The sequence below is a fragment of the Caretta caretta genome, chromosome 13 (genome assembly GCF_965140235.1).
Source record: "Caretta caretta isolate rCarCar2 chromosome 13, rCarCar1.hap1, whole genome shotgun sequence".
Classification (NCBI taxonomy): Eukaryota; Metazoa; Chordata; order Testudines; family Cheloniidae; genus Caretta; species Caretta caretta.
Window position 1 is genome coordinate 10,719,560 of NC_134218.1, and position 14,779 is coordinate 10,734,338.

Here is a 14,779-nt window from a genome sequence, read left to right on the forward strand (position 1 = left end):
CGTAACGTAATTCATGGAAAGCTGAGTCCTTCTGGTATTGGAATCAATGGCAATCCATCTGAAGGATTCAGCAAGAGCAGGGACAGATTCACTGTGGATGTGTTTAAAAGACATGAGATAGCTCTGAGGTGGTAAAGGAAAAAAGAAAATACTATCTGAATAGATCCAGACCTTCCTACACTCCATGGTCTAAGCACTTTGGGGCTCTCCCCACTTGTTTGCATTGTGATTTTGGGGAGCTCTTGGAGAATCCTAGTTTGGGTCCATCTCTTTTTTCCACTGTCACCCAAAAGTGTCTTTTCCCCCCCTCTCGTTGCTGGTAGAGGAATCTGTGGCTTTTTATTTTGTCTTTCCCCAGCAGATTTCTAAAATGGAGCTGTCAGACAGTGAGAGCTTGATACCTTTATGTCCTATCCCTTTAAAATTGTTCCCTGCTTGTCAGGGGGCAAAAATCATTCCCTGCTGTGGGAATGATTTGGAGGACTTGCTGACGATGTGTAGTAGAGTCTCCCAACACTGTTCCATATGCCAAATCATCAAGGACAGGCTGTAGCATTCAGTGTGCTATCCTGCAATGGTTAGCATAAGGGGCCTGTCTCCTAAGGATAAGGAGCAGCTACAGAGTTCAAACTTTTCAGCATCAGACCTGCAGTTAAAACATGTCTCTGTCACAGCAGATCTTCAGTGTGGGTACTGTCAGAAAAGTGCCTATGGCAGAATGGTTCCTGCTTACGTAACTCCACTCCCAGTGTGTAGTCAGAGGCACTATACTCAACTAAGGTTTTGCTAGTTCTGTCAGTACTGCAACCATAGGAGGATACACTGGGTTCTATTCCAGCTTAGAATTCTTAACCGAGGTCCAGTTGTAGAAATGTCACTATTCACAGAATCATAGAACTGGAAGGGACCTCGGGAGGTCATCTAGTCCAGTCCCCTGCACTCGTGGCAGGATTAAGTATTATCTAGACCAGAAGTGGGCAAACTACAGCCCGCAGGCCACATCTGGCCCGCGGGACCGTCCTGCCCGGCCCCTGAGCTCCCGGCTGAGGAGGCTCGCTCCTGGTCCCTCCCCCACTCTCCCCCTCTCCCACAGCTATGCCGCTGCGCGGGCAGTGCTGTGGGCGGCGGGGCTGCGTGCTTCTGCAGAGCAGCGCGGCAGCGTGTCTGGCTCCGGCTGGGTGGCCAGGCATGCTGCTCTGAGTGACATGATAAGGGGGCTGGGGCTGGGGGGTTGAATAAGGGGCAGGGAGTCCCGGGGGGGGGCAGTCATGGGACAGGGAGTAGGGGGCGGTTGGATGGGATGGAAGTTTGGGGGGATGGTCAGGGGATGGGGCATGGGGGGGTGGATAAACGTGGGAGTCCTGGGGGCCTGTCAGGGGGCGGGGATTTGGATAGGGGTCGGGGCAGGCAGGGAGCAGGGGGTGGTTGGTGCAGAGGTTCTCGGGGGGGGTCAGGGGACGGGGAGCAGGGAGGGTTGGATAGGGGGTGGAGGCCTGGGGGTTGGTTAGGGGCTGGGGGGTCCAGGAGGGTGTGGTCAGGGGACAAGGAGCATGGGGGGGTTGGATGGTTTGGGGACTCTGAGGGGGGCAGTCGGGGTGGGAAATGTGAGGGGTTGGATAGGGGGCGGGGGCCAGGCTGTTTGCAAAGGCACAGCCTTCCCTACCTTGCCCTCCACACAGTTTTGCAGCCCCAATGTGGCCCTCGGGCCAAAAAGTTTGCTCACCCCTGATCTAGACCATCCCTGACTGGTGTTTGTCTAACCTGCTCTTAAAAATCTCCAATGACAGATACTCCACAACCTACTATTCTGATCCTACCTCATTTTCACTGGCATTCACTACGTTAGATGTGTAATCACCACCAACCTTCTTGGTAAAAGCCAAAACAAAGACTCATTAAGCACCTCTGTCATTTCCAATTTTCTGTTATTATTTTTTCCGCCTCATTGAGTAACGGGCCTACCTTGTCCTTGATCTTCCTCTGACTTCTAAAATATTTGTAGAATGTTTTCGTGTTACCCTTTATGTCTATAGCTAGTCTCATCTCGTTTTGTGCCTTGGCCTTTCTAATTTTGTCCCTACATACTTGCGTTATTTGTTTATATTCATCCTTTGTAATTTGACCTAATTTCCACTTTTTGTAGGACTCTTTTTTGATTTTTAGATCATTGAAGATCTGGTTAAGCCAGGGTGGTCTCTTGCCATACTGCCTATCTTTCCTATGCAGTGGGGTAGTTTGCTCTTGTGCCCTTAATAATGTCTCTGGAAAAACTGCCAACTGTCTTCTACTGTTTTTCCCCTTAGACTTGCTTCCCATGGGATCTTACCTACCAACTCCCTGAGTTTGCGAACATCTGCCTTCTTGAAATCCATTGTCTTTATTTTGCTGTTCTCCCTCCTACCATTCCTTAGAATCATGACCTCTATCATTTCGTGATCACTTTCACCCAAGCTGCCTTCCACTTTCAAATTCTCAGCCAGTTCCTCCCTATTTGTCAAAATCAAATCTAGAACAGCGTCTCGCCTAGTCTCCACCTTCTGAAATAAAAAATGGTCTCCAATACATTCCAATAACTTATTGGATAATCTGTGCCCTGCTGTGTTATTTTCCCAACAGATGTCTGGGTAGCTGAAGTCCCCCCTTCACCACCAAGTTCTGTGCTTGGGATGATTTTATTAGCTGATTAAAAAAAATGCTGGTGTTGTTAGAAGCAGAACCCCTGGTGGCGTGCATGGCATAAGAACCAGAAAGAACAGAATAAAAAGAACCTAGCTTGACTTCTAGGTCCCAAACTGAGGTTGCAAGTCTGGAAGTTAGATAAACCATGCGAACTCAGCAAATTTGACCTGGAATTGCTGAGAGGGAAGCATGGAACCCCACAATGCCGCTTTTGTAGTCGCCTCTCTGAATAGACCCACACTGTGGTGCGTTTTACAAACCCCGTGCTGGGCCTGAAGGGATTACAAAGCAATACTGGGCCCAGGTAGCCTGCCCCGCCACCCCACCCCCCACCCCCGGTGCCTGCTGAGCATGCTCTGACTGGAGCAGTGGGTTAGAAGGAGTTCGGAACCCCAGGCAAAGAGTGGTGGAGGGGGCAGTAGGAGAGATGAATCCTTTTCTGGGAACCCAGACGGAAGGCTGAGCCTGAGAAGGGGACCCACAGTGCAGGTAGGGCCTGTAACCACCCCCCCCCCCCCACCTTTGAGAACCAGCAGGTCCTGCAGGACCCTGCTCACTTGGACTCTTGTTGAGCGATTGACTGTTTGGACTATAGGGGCCACATCCTAAACGAAGGGATATATAGGTTGGAACTAGTAGCCCAGGGGAGTGGACTTACATTCTTTGCAAGAAGGACCCTGCCAGTGTGGCTTCCCACAGGGAGGGCCTGGGTCCCCCAATCACATCTCCTTGAGGGTTGAAGCCCAGATGCAAGTAGAGGTCAGAAGATCCCTGGCTTAGGGTCAGGAAGCGGGCACCTCTACTTCCCTGACAGAAAGGCAAGGGATCAGGAGGGGCAAAAGGTAAGGTGCAATAACCACTAGGCTGCCCAGCCCTCCAAGCACCCTATCTCTCACACTTTAAAGAAACTGGCTATTTATTTATGGCCTTTGAATAAACTCAGAGCATCAAGAGTATAATAGGGCAAAGTGACAGCTGAAACTGCATTACAGCACATGTTCTGACGGGAGTTTACAGTTAAATTTGCTTTTCCAGTGCCAAAAGGCCAAAGTCAGAAAGTCATTTACCATGTGGAGAGTGTTACTTGTGTTTAAACCAAGTGACAAAAAGTTAAAAAAATTAAGGCCCAGAACAATTTATTTAAGCTACTTAAAATAAACACCATTCAGGTTAGCGGCTAATGATTGACAAAGCCTGGGCAGTTGAATAAAGTCCATGTCCTCCCACAGTAGCTAAGAAATGCAAAAGCATTGAGGCCCAGTCTTCAAAAGGCACTTTTGCACACGCCGGGCTCACATGCAGCCCTGGCTGTGAGGCGTTGCCTGGGCGCATTAATTGGCATGCAGGCTAGCAAAGCATGAACTGAGGCCAGATCCTACTTCCACTGAAGCCAGAGGCGCAACTCTCATTATCATTAGTGCGACAGGATCCCCTTTGAAGACCTTGCATTGAAATGTCAGTATCTTAAACAGAACAAAGGACAGAAATGTCGAAAAGTACAAGTGGAGTTTATATCCGTATTTGTGATTCCTGAGTCTTATGAATCTTAAGACACACTAGAGCCTCGAGACTGAAATCCAATGAGCTATACTTGCTTTCCTTTATAAATGAGGTTCATATATAGATTAATAGATTCTAAGGCCAGAAGAGACCATTCTGACCACCTAGTCTGACCTCCTGTGTTAACCCAGACCATAGAATCAATCCTGAAGCACTTACATGAGAGGAAAGTGATCAGGAACAGTCAGCATGGATTCACCAAGGGAAGGTCATGCCTGACTAATCTAATCGTCTTCTATGATGAGATTACTGGTTCTGTGGATGAAGGGAAAGCAGTGGATGTATTGTTTCTTGACTTTAGCAAAGCTTTTGACACGGTCTCCCACAGTATTCTTGTCAGCAAGTTAAGGAAGTATGGGCTGGATAAATGCACCATAAGGTGGGTAGAAAGTTGGCTAGATTGTCGGGCTCAACGGGTAGTGATCAATGGCTCCATGTCCAGTTGGCAGCCAGTGTCAAGTGGAGTGCCCCAGGGGTCGGTCCTGGGCCGGTTTTGTTCAATATCTTCATAAATGATCTGGAGAATGGTGTGGATTGCACTCTCAGCAAATTTGCGGATGATACTAAACTGAGAGGAGTGGTAGATACACTGGAGGGCAGGGATAGGATACAGAGGGACCTAGACAAATTGGAGGATTGGGCCAAAAGAAATCTGATGAGGTTCAATAAGGATAAGTGCAGGGTCCTGCACTTAGGACGGAAGAACCCAATGCACAGCTACAGACTAGGGACCGAATCGCTAGGCAGCAGTTCTGCGGAAAAGGACCTAGGGGTGACAGTGGATGAGAAGCTGGATATGAGTCAGCAGTGTGCCCTTGTTGCCAAGAAGGCCAATGGCATTTTGGGATGTATAAGTAGGGGCATAGCGAGCAGATCGAGGGACGTGATCGTTCCCCTCTATTCGACATTGGTGAGGCCTCATCTGGAGTACTGTGTCCAGTTTTGGGCCCCACACTACAAGAAGGATGTGGATAAATTGGAGAGAGTCCAGCGAAGGGCAACAAAAATGATTAGGGGTCTGGAACACATGAGTTATGAGGAGAGGCTGAGGGAACTGGGATTGTTTTGTTTGCAGAAGAGAAGAATGAGGGGGGATTTGATAGCTGCTTTCAACTACCTGAGAGGTGGTTCCAGAGAGGATGGTTCTAGACTATTCTCAGTGGTGGAAGAGGACAGGTCAAGGAGTAATGGTCTCAAGTTGCAGTGGGGGAGGTTCAGGTTGGATATTAGGAAAAACTTTTTCACTAGGAGGGTGGTGAAACACTGGAATGCGTTGCCTAGGGAGGTGGTGGAATCTCCTTCCTTAGACGTTTTTAAGGTCAGGCTTGACAAAGCCCTGGCTGGGATGATTTAATTGGGTATGGGTCCTGCTTTTGAGCAGGGGGTTGGACTAGATGACCTCCTGAGGTCCCTTCCAACCCTGATATTCTATGATTCTATGATTCTATGATAGACCTTCCCCATGTATATAAATACATTCTATTCATACGTTCACCGAGGAAGGTAAAATAGTCTGACCTTGATTTTCCAGAAGTGTAGCCACACACAGCCGCTGGGCAACTATGACCAGTTTGCGCATTTGGGCAGTGATTTTGAAAGGTACCTGCCCATGGGCCTAACTTTGAGCATGAGAGCATGGAACATGCAAAATATTCCCAAAGGGGGTGAGGTTCCTGTGAGCTGTGCAATGCAAAAACAGCACTTGCTGCAATTCTTCAACCACAAAACCTCAAAAACAGACTCCAACGAGAAACTGTTGAATTGGAATTAATTTGCAAACTGGACATCATTAAATTAGGATTGAATAAAGACTGGAAGTGGATGGGTCATTACACAAAGTAAAAGAATTTCCCCATGCTTATTTTTTCCCCCTACTGTTACTCACACCTTCTTGTCAACTGTTGGAAACGGGCCATCCTGATTATCACGACAAAAGGTTTTTTTTCTCCTGCTGATAATAGCCCACCTTAACTGATCGCTCTTGTTATAGTGGATATGGCAACACCCATTTTTTCATGTTCTCTGTGTGTGTACATATATATATAATAAATATATAATCGTCCTACTGTATTTTCCACTGCATGCATCCGATGAAGTGAGTTTTAGCCCATGAAAGCTTATGCTCAAATAAATTTGTTAGTCTCTAAGGTGCCACAAGTACTCCTTTTCTTTTTGCAGACTATATAGTAAAACTTGAGCTCTGCTTAGCTATACCTTAACCAATCATTTTACTGAAATTTAACTAACCAATCCTAACATATTGTAATATGATTATTTAACCAGTTATATCCTACCACCTTAATTAGTTTACACCCAGCAAAATTAATTATACAGCAGACAGAAACAACCATGGAACCAGACAGAGATTATACAGACAAACAATAGGGAACTGGGGACTACAGTGATAGAACAACAAAGAAATTTCACATCCCAGCTATTGATAAGTGAGTTCTTGCCAGACAGGATGCTATCAAACTAAGTTTCCTTTTACATCTTCTAGGCTCTTCCCTTTCTCTGGAGGTGATGGGCATTTTCAGGACAGGATTGTATTCCTAACAGCCCAATAGCTCCTTATTTCAATGTGACTAGTTTGGAATGTGAGGATGTGACCATACGCTTCCCAGCTTATGGCTGCTCCTGCTGCTTAGCCAAAGGCCTTAGCTTAAGAACAGGGCCTCAGACTGTCACAGTGAGAGAAGGCCCTTACACAAGCAGACAGTGATTTTGATTCTTTCTTTTATACCTCTATAACTAGCTAAATGATAAACATATACCTACATTCTTAAAGTATAGGCCTTTATAGACAGGCCTGAATATCTATATCCTAACAGCTACCACTCTGAAATATAAAAGCCGTACATTCTTTTTCTCATCTTTCTCTTACAGGAAGATGTGTAAATGGGCTTCCTTGCAGCACTGACGGTCAGCATTAACTTCACCACTAGAGTCCCATGGGTTTGGCAGGAGATGATGCTCTGTCCTTGGCCAACCTAAACTCAGTAGAGCACCCTCAGAGAAGCTCCACAGGGCCTGGGGCAAGAGGGCATGCTGCTGTGGAATTCTACCCTCCTCATCCATGTCATGAGAATAATCGTCCCCTGAGGTAGAGAGGACAATAAGGTCCTAGTAGGAATGAGGGTTAGAGTGTTGGCTTGGATTTCAGAGTATAGACTTGCTGCTACAGCATTTCAAACATTATTGTGCCACAGTTCCCAGTTACTCTCTCAAAAACTATTTGAGCTATTTCTGAGAACATAAACTTCCAGGGTTTGTTGGTTGGGGTGTTTTTTTTTTTTTGGTTTGGTTTTTTTACGAGCTCTCTATCACACATTTAGGGGAAGATGGCTGTGTTGTATAACAGCAAAAACATGTGGAGTGTGTAGTACAGGGAGACACCTGGGGGGAATATGGGTGGGAAGCTCAATTAACTCTACAAAGTTAAAACAGCAAAAATAGAACACCTGCCCCTGACAACATTATTATCTTCAGAAACTGCAGCCAGGTTTTTTTTCTTTTTGCAAGTTACTTGTTCAGAAAATTTCTGTTGCCTGGGAATATTATTTTTTCACATTGTAAAGAATGCAGAGCCTGTTGTTATCGAAAAAGAATCTACCTCAGACTGTTGCTATCCAAAATGGGGAAGCAGAACTTCCAACCCCAAACCTTCAATAATAATGAGCCAGACCCCCAAAATCATATTTTAAAAATAATACAATTTGGCTTCTTTTTTAAATTTGTCTTCTGGTTTTGGGGGCATTGGAGTTTTTCTCCACAACGCTGAGGTCTAGAAACTTCATTTAAAAAAAAAAGAAAGAAAGCTGTGATTCTGACATAATCACCTAACTCCAGGATTGGGGACTTTAAGAAAAACACCAAATATCATAAATCGTAGGACTGGAACAGACCTCGAGAGCTCTCTAGTTCAGTCCCCTGCACTCAAGGCAGAACTAAGTATTACCTAGACCATCCCTGATGGGTGTTTGTCCAACCTGCTCTTAAAAATCTCCAATGACAGAGATTCCACGACCTCCATAAGCAATTTATTTCAGTGCTTAACCACCCTCACAGTAAGCAAGTTTTTCCTAATGTCCAACCTAAACCTCCCTTGCTGCAATTTAAGTCCATTGCTGCTTGTCCTATCCTCAGAGATTAAGAAAAAAAATTTTTCTTCCTCCTCCTTGTAACAACCTTTTACATACTTGAAAACTGTTATCATGTCCCCTCTCAGTCTTTTCTTTTCCAGGCTACATAAAACCAGTTTTTCATAGGTCATGTTTTCTAGACCTTTAATTATTTTTGTTGCTCTTCTCTGGACTGTCTCCAATTTGTCCAGCTCCTTCCTGAAATGTGGTGCCCAGAACTGGACACAGTGCCCCAGTCTCATGAGGCCTAATCAGGGCAGAGTAGAGCAGAACAACTACTTCTTGTGTCTTGCTTACAACACTCCTGCTAATACATCCCAGAACGATGTTTGCTTTTTCTGCAACAGCATTACACTGTTGACTCATATTTAGCTTGTGATCCACTATGACCCCCAGATCCCTTTCTGCAGTACTCCTTCCTAGGCAGCACGTTCCCATTTTGTATGTGTGCAACTGATTAGTCCTTCCTAAGTGGAGTACTTTGCATTTGTCCTTATTGAATTTCATCCTATTTACTTCAGACCATTTCTCCAGTTTGTCCAGATCATTTTGAATTATAATCCTATCCTCCGGAGCACTTACAAACCCTCCCAGCATGGTATTGTCCACAAACTTTATAAGTGTACTCTCTCTATGCCATTATCTAAAACATTGATGAAGATATTGAACAGAACCAGACCCAGACCTTGTCCCTGCAGGACTTCACTTGATATGCTCTTCCAGCTTGACTGTGAACCACTGATAAATGCTCTCTGTGAATTGTTTTCGAAACACTCATGAACCCACTTTATAGTAGCTCCATCTAGGTTGTACAGTAGAACTTCAGAGTTACGAACACCTCAGGAATGGAGGTTGTTCATAACTCTGAACAAAACGTTATGCTTGTTCTTTCAAAAGGTTACAACTTAATACAGCAGAGGTCGGCAAACTACGGACCTTTCTGCCCGGCCCCTGAGCTCCTTACCCAGGAGGCTAGCCCCCGGCCCCTCCCCGGCTGTCGTCCCTCCCCCGCAGCCTCAGCTCACTGTGCCGCTGGCTCCTGGAGCACCGCAGCTGCAGAGCCTGGCTTGACCCAGTGCTCTGTGCTGCACGGTGCAAGGCTGGCTCTAGCCGGGTGATGCAGCTGCCTGTCCTGGTGCAGCTGCACCTCCAGTCACTGGTGCTCCGGGCAGCGCTGTAAGGGGGCGGGGAGGGGGGTTGGATAGAGGGCTGGGGTTCGGGGTGGTCAGACGGCGGGGAACAGGGCGGTTGAATGGGGGCAGGGGTTCCGGCGGTGGTATGGGAGAAGGGGTGGTTGGATGAGGCAGGGGTCCCGGGGGGGGTGTCAGTCAGGAATGAGAGGAGGGGTTGGCTGGGGCGGCAGGGGGCAGGCAGGGGTGGGGGTTCTGGGGGAGGTCAGGGGACTGGGAGAAGGGGTGGTTGGATGGGGCAGGGGTCCCAGGGGGGCAGTCAGGAAGGAGAGGGGGAGTTGGATGGGGCAGGGGGTCCGGGGGCGGATAGGGAGAAGGGGTGGTTGGATGGGGCAGGGGGGCAGTCAGGAAGGAGAGGGAGGGTTGGATGGGGGGGGTTTAGGGGTGGGCAGAGGACAGAGAGCGGGGGGGGGGGATTGAAGAGGTAGGGGTCCCAGGCAATGGGGGGGAGGCGGGCTTGGATGGGACAGGAGTCCTGGGGGTGAGAAGCAGGGGGGGTTGGATAGATGTGAGGGCCGGGCCACGCCTGGCTGTTTGGGGAGGCAGGGTCTCCCCTAACCAGCCCTCCGTACAATTTCTGAAATCCGATGCGGCCCTCAGGCCAAAAAGTTTGCCTGCCCCTGTAATACAGCTTTGAAATTTTACTGTGCAGAAGAAAAATGCTGCTTTTAACCATCTTAATTTAAATGAAAGACGCACAGAAACAGTTTCCTTACCTTGTCAAATCTTTTTTGAACTTTCTCTTTATTTTTTTTTTTGGTAGTTTACATTTAACACAGTATTGTACTGTATTTGCTTTTCTCTCTCTCTCTCTCTCTCTCTCTCTCTCTCTCTCTCTCTCTGCTGCTGCCTGATTGCATATTTCTGGTTCCAAATGAGGTGTTTGGTTGACTGGTCAGTTCATAATTCTGGTGTTCATAACTCTGAGGTTCTATTGTATTTTCCTAGTTTATCACAAGACTTGGAGCAACATTGTGAGAGATGGTTTCCAGTGTCCCACTTAGAGGAGTTTTTCTGAAGTCTGTTACGTGTGTGTGTGTGCACACATGCATAAATACAGTGTGCTAAATGTTTCAGTTTCTTTTAGAATAAAGAGGAATGCAGCTGTGCTCACTTGCTGTGTTTTGTGTGCAAATTGAAGAATTGTCTAGATGTATGGCCAAAACTGGTCTTGTGTACGTGCATACTACCTGCATTATTGCAAGAGGGAATGTTGGCTAGGCAATTGCAGAGTTATTCCCTCCTCTTTTTGAAAAGTCCACAGGAGCTTTAACTCTCACTTGAGCAGTGGGTAGAGGTGGCATCCTTCGAATAGGCTGTTCAAAGTGAGATCCTTTCTAACAGTAAGTATATGATCACCTTGCTGTGTATTGCCTGGGAGCCCAGTTCTGGTGTGTGGCTGGATCCTAAGGATAGTGGGCTGGGTACTGGGGGGAAGGGAAGCGCGATCTCAGCAGAGCTCTGCTGATACTATGTTAAATCCTAACCGCTGAGAAGTATTTTTGTGATTTTTGTGCAGCAATTCAGAATACTGGCGTCAGTGTTGGAAATTGCTTGCAAAGAGTAAGAATGCAAACTCAGCTGAGAGGAACTGACTCCCATGAACTTAAAGAGTTAATGTAATTCTGTTTATAAACTCCAGAATATAATACAATGCATGCTCTGGCAAGTCATAAAATATTTTCTGTTTTCCCTCTGCCAATCCTATGGAGCCAGAATCTTAATTGGACTTGATAAATAGTGTTTATACATTTCCCTTTAGACCACTAAAGCTGTCTTGAAGCTTGTGTGACCCTGAAGCCTATTCTTCTTCATACTTAACTAGTTCTTGGGGTCTGTTGATTGAGAAAGATTCACAGCCAGGGTACAGGACCTGTGAGTTTGTGCTGAGGCTTTGCTGGGGGCTCTCTGACCATTCTGTGGCAGAAGTAGCAATGATTTGACATGAAGGAAAAACAGTGTGCCCAAGACCAGGAAGATTAGGAAATAGGAGTTTGCGCTGCAGTGTTAAGTAAGATCTCCAAGGGAAGTCTTGACCTGAAATGAAGTGCCTTGGCAAGAAATGCTCCAGGAGCCTATAAAAGCTGAAGGGGATGATAAATCCTGGACAGCACAGCAGATTCTCACCTGGAAAGACTATATAAGAGCAAACAAACCAGCTTTAGGGGCTAAATTTAATTCAGATTTCTAAACTTTAAAAAAGTAGACAAAATAAATCCTAATTGATTCCCACTGCGTTCGCACAGCTACCAGAGAGCTGAAAAATTTAAGGGCAATCTCAGATAGAAAGTTTTCTTTTAATTATTATTATCATCATCATCCATTATTTATTTTTATGTCCTGCTAGGACCACACAGATACAAGTACAGACAAGTTCCCTGCCTCCCAGCCATTGATTGGACACAAGAAGTGAGGCCCTAATTGTATGGGAAAGGGGGACATAGGCACAGTGATAATGAATCACATTTATGGCTCAGTACAGAAGGTGCTCGTCACGGTGGCCCATCAGAGTGTATAAGCACATGCTTGGACTGAAGCACATACATAGGCACAAGGGCTTGGCCAGTGTTCTGAGCACTTTGCGGAACTGAGCTCTTATCCAGGTCAGTGACGGTTGTGATATGTCTGCTCCTTGCAATTGTAACATTTCCTCCCACCACCATTGCTTTTCCCAGGTGAGCCTGCAAAAATGAGGTTTTTTAGGAGGGAGTTGTTGGAGGAGGGAGAGGTGCTTGATGATCAGGTTTGGGGAGGGCATTGCAAGTTCAATGGCAGCATGGGGTGGCCTGTCATAAGAGCAGCACACAGAGCATAAGGATGGCATGGGATTGCCTGGTGCATGGGCTGTGTACGGAGCTAGTTGAATGTTTATCATCTAAACTGCCTTGTGATTTAAAAAAAAAATGGAAAATGGTTACGAACATTTTTGCAAAATGTTTCAATTTTTTTGAGCCACTCGGATGTGTAACCCAGGGCCGAGGCGGGGGCACAGAGCTTCTCCAGCCTCAGGGCCATGGGGGCGGAGGGGAGGAGCAGAAAGGAGCCAGCAGGGGCGGGGCCGCAGGGGAAGCGGTGGAATGGGGCAGGGCCGAGGGCAGAATGGGGGTGTGGCTGTGGGAGAAGGGGCAGAACAGGTTGGGGCCTTAGGTGGAATGGGTGTAGAGCCGCGTGGGAAGAGGCAGAATGGGGGCAGGGCTGCACGCAGAAGCAGTGGGGTTGGGCCACAGTTTTGGCACCGGGGTCCCCCAACTTGCTCTGGCCCAGGGTCTCAGGAGACTTTAATCTGCCCCTGACTGGTCAGTGTGTGTTATGTGATGTACAGGGGATATGGGTCTGTTACAGTTTGGTTACAGAGCCTGGCAATTTAATTCAAGCTGTAGATACTCATGCTTTTAGCGTAGGTGATCTCCAGGTCAGTCACCAGAGTTATCCAAGTTTGTGGCTGTCACATGTACACAATATGGCCCTGATGGTGCCTAGCTCCCTTGCAAGATTGGGTCCTATGTTTTTAGCATGATGCTTAACAAATATGCTTGATGTCCTTACTGACTTTGAAGTTATCAACCTACGGGCAGATCGTCCGTTGAGACAAGCTGCCTTTTCTTCCACTAGACAGAGCAGTTTAGTATTAAACCATCAGCTTGTTTCACTTCTCAGTCTTCAGAGGAAACATGGGTAGGTCATAGAGCGTCTTGCTGAGCAGGATACCAATAACTGCTGTTGTTAGCACCATCATGGTACAGATTCATACAGACAAGTTTTACAGGGATTGGAACTATATAGTAAACAGATGTTCTAAAACCAACTAGCTGTTTTCAACATATCCAAATAAATCTTTCCAGGGTGCATGTGCCCCACTGTTAAAATGAATATCAGGAAGAAAAGTCCCGACAGTGAGACATATTAGGCTAAAGAATCGTCTTGCAAGGAAGGGGTAGAAGCTCTTTCATTAGGGACAATTAAAAATGGCCTAGGCAAAGCACTAGAAAAAATACAGTGGGGAGCTATCCCACATCAGGAGGGGATGGTCTGTTGGAGCTCTGATCTGTAGGATTTCAGGGCAAGTGTAAGCCGGGTTACACAAGCGCTGCAGGGTTCCACTCTCTTCATTAACTCTCTCCCTACACAGTTTTCAGAGGACTGCACTTTAAAATGTTTGTTGGTGGGAGCAGTCTTTATATTTCAGTAGACAGAGCTTCATGCTGTCATGATTTTAGGGTAAGGCCAACTTTTTGCCTTTCTGGCTTTGCATCTCTTTGGTCGGATCTTTTTATCAGCGCCGAGTTTCCTCGCTTCCAACTAAGTGTAGCTCATTCTTCTCATTGACCCCTAGAAGCTCTCTTCAGCAGGCGAACCAGTCACTGAAGCACTGTGCAATGTGTACACCCTCTTTCCACTAAGCACTATTGGCAACAAGTGTGAAGCTTCTTCTCTCTGATGTAGCTTGCGCCGTTCACAGTCAGTATTTAATGTCAGCAGTCAACAATCGCCATTGCAAAGAAGAACCTGAATTTCCACAACTGACACAACAGATCAGAGGGAAAAGCAGACCTTTGGCACTTCTTGCTATAATGTTACATTAGTATGTACTATGTCAAGGAAATGGCCACAGTTAGAAGTGACAAATTAAAGGACATCGCTTTATCATGCTGTATAGCCTTCTTAACATCCTCATAAATGATTCAACTCAGACTCTGGCTACCTTCATTAATAAGAGCTGTGGTTCATTTGGTCAGGTGATCAGCTAGGTTTTTTTACTTGACTTCTTTGGAGCCTGGTCCAATTATAATCTTAAAATAGCATCTTTACTGGAAGAAAAGCAACCCTTGAGACAAGACATGAGGAGGTAATATATTTTCTCAACCTCAGAAATTTTATTTATATAGGGCTTGTCTACACTACCGTTTAATTCGATGTAAGTTACCATCACTGAGGGGTGTGAAAAAGCCACCCCCTGAGTGATGTACGTTACACAGGCTTAAAGTGGTGTCCACACCATCCTGCCAACATGGCTTCTGCCTCTCGTTGAGATGAAGTAATTATGTCGATGAGAGAGCACCCTCCCATCGGCATAGCAGGTCTTCACCAGATGTGCTACAGTGGCACAGCTGGACTCATGTAGCGCAGTAGTGTAGACCAGTGGTTCTCAAACTGTGGGTTGGGACGCCATTTTAATGGGGTCGCCAGGCCACCATTAGACTTGCTGGG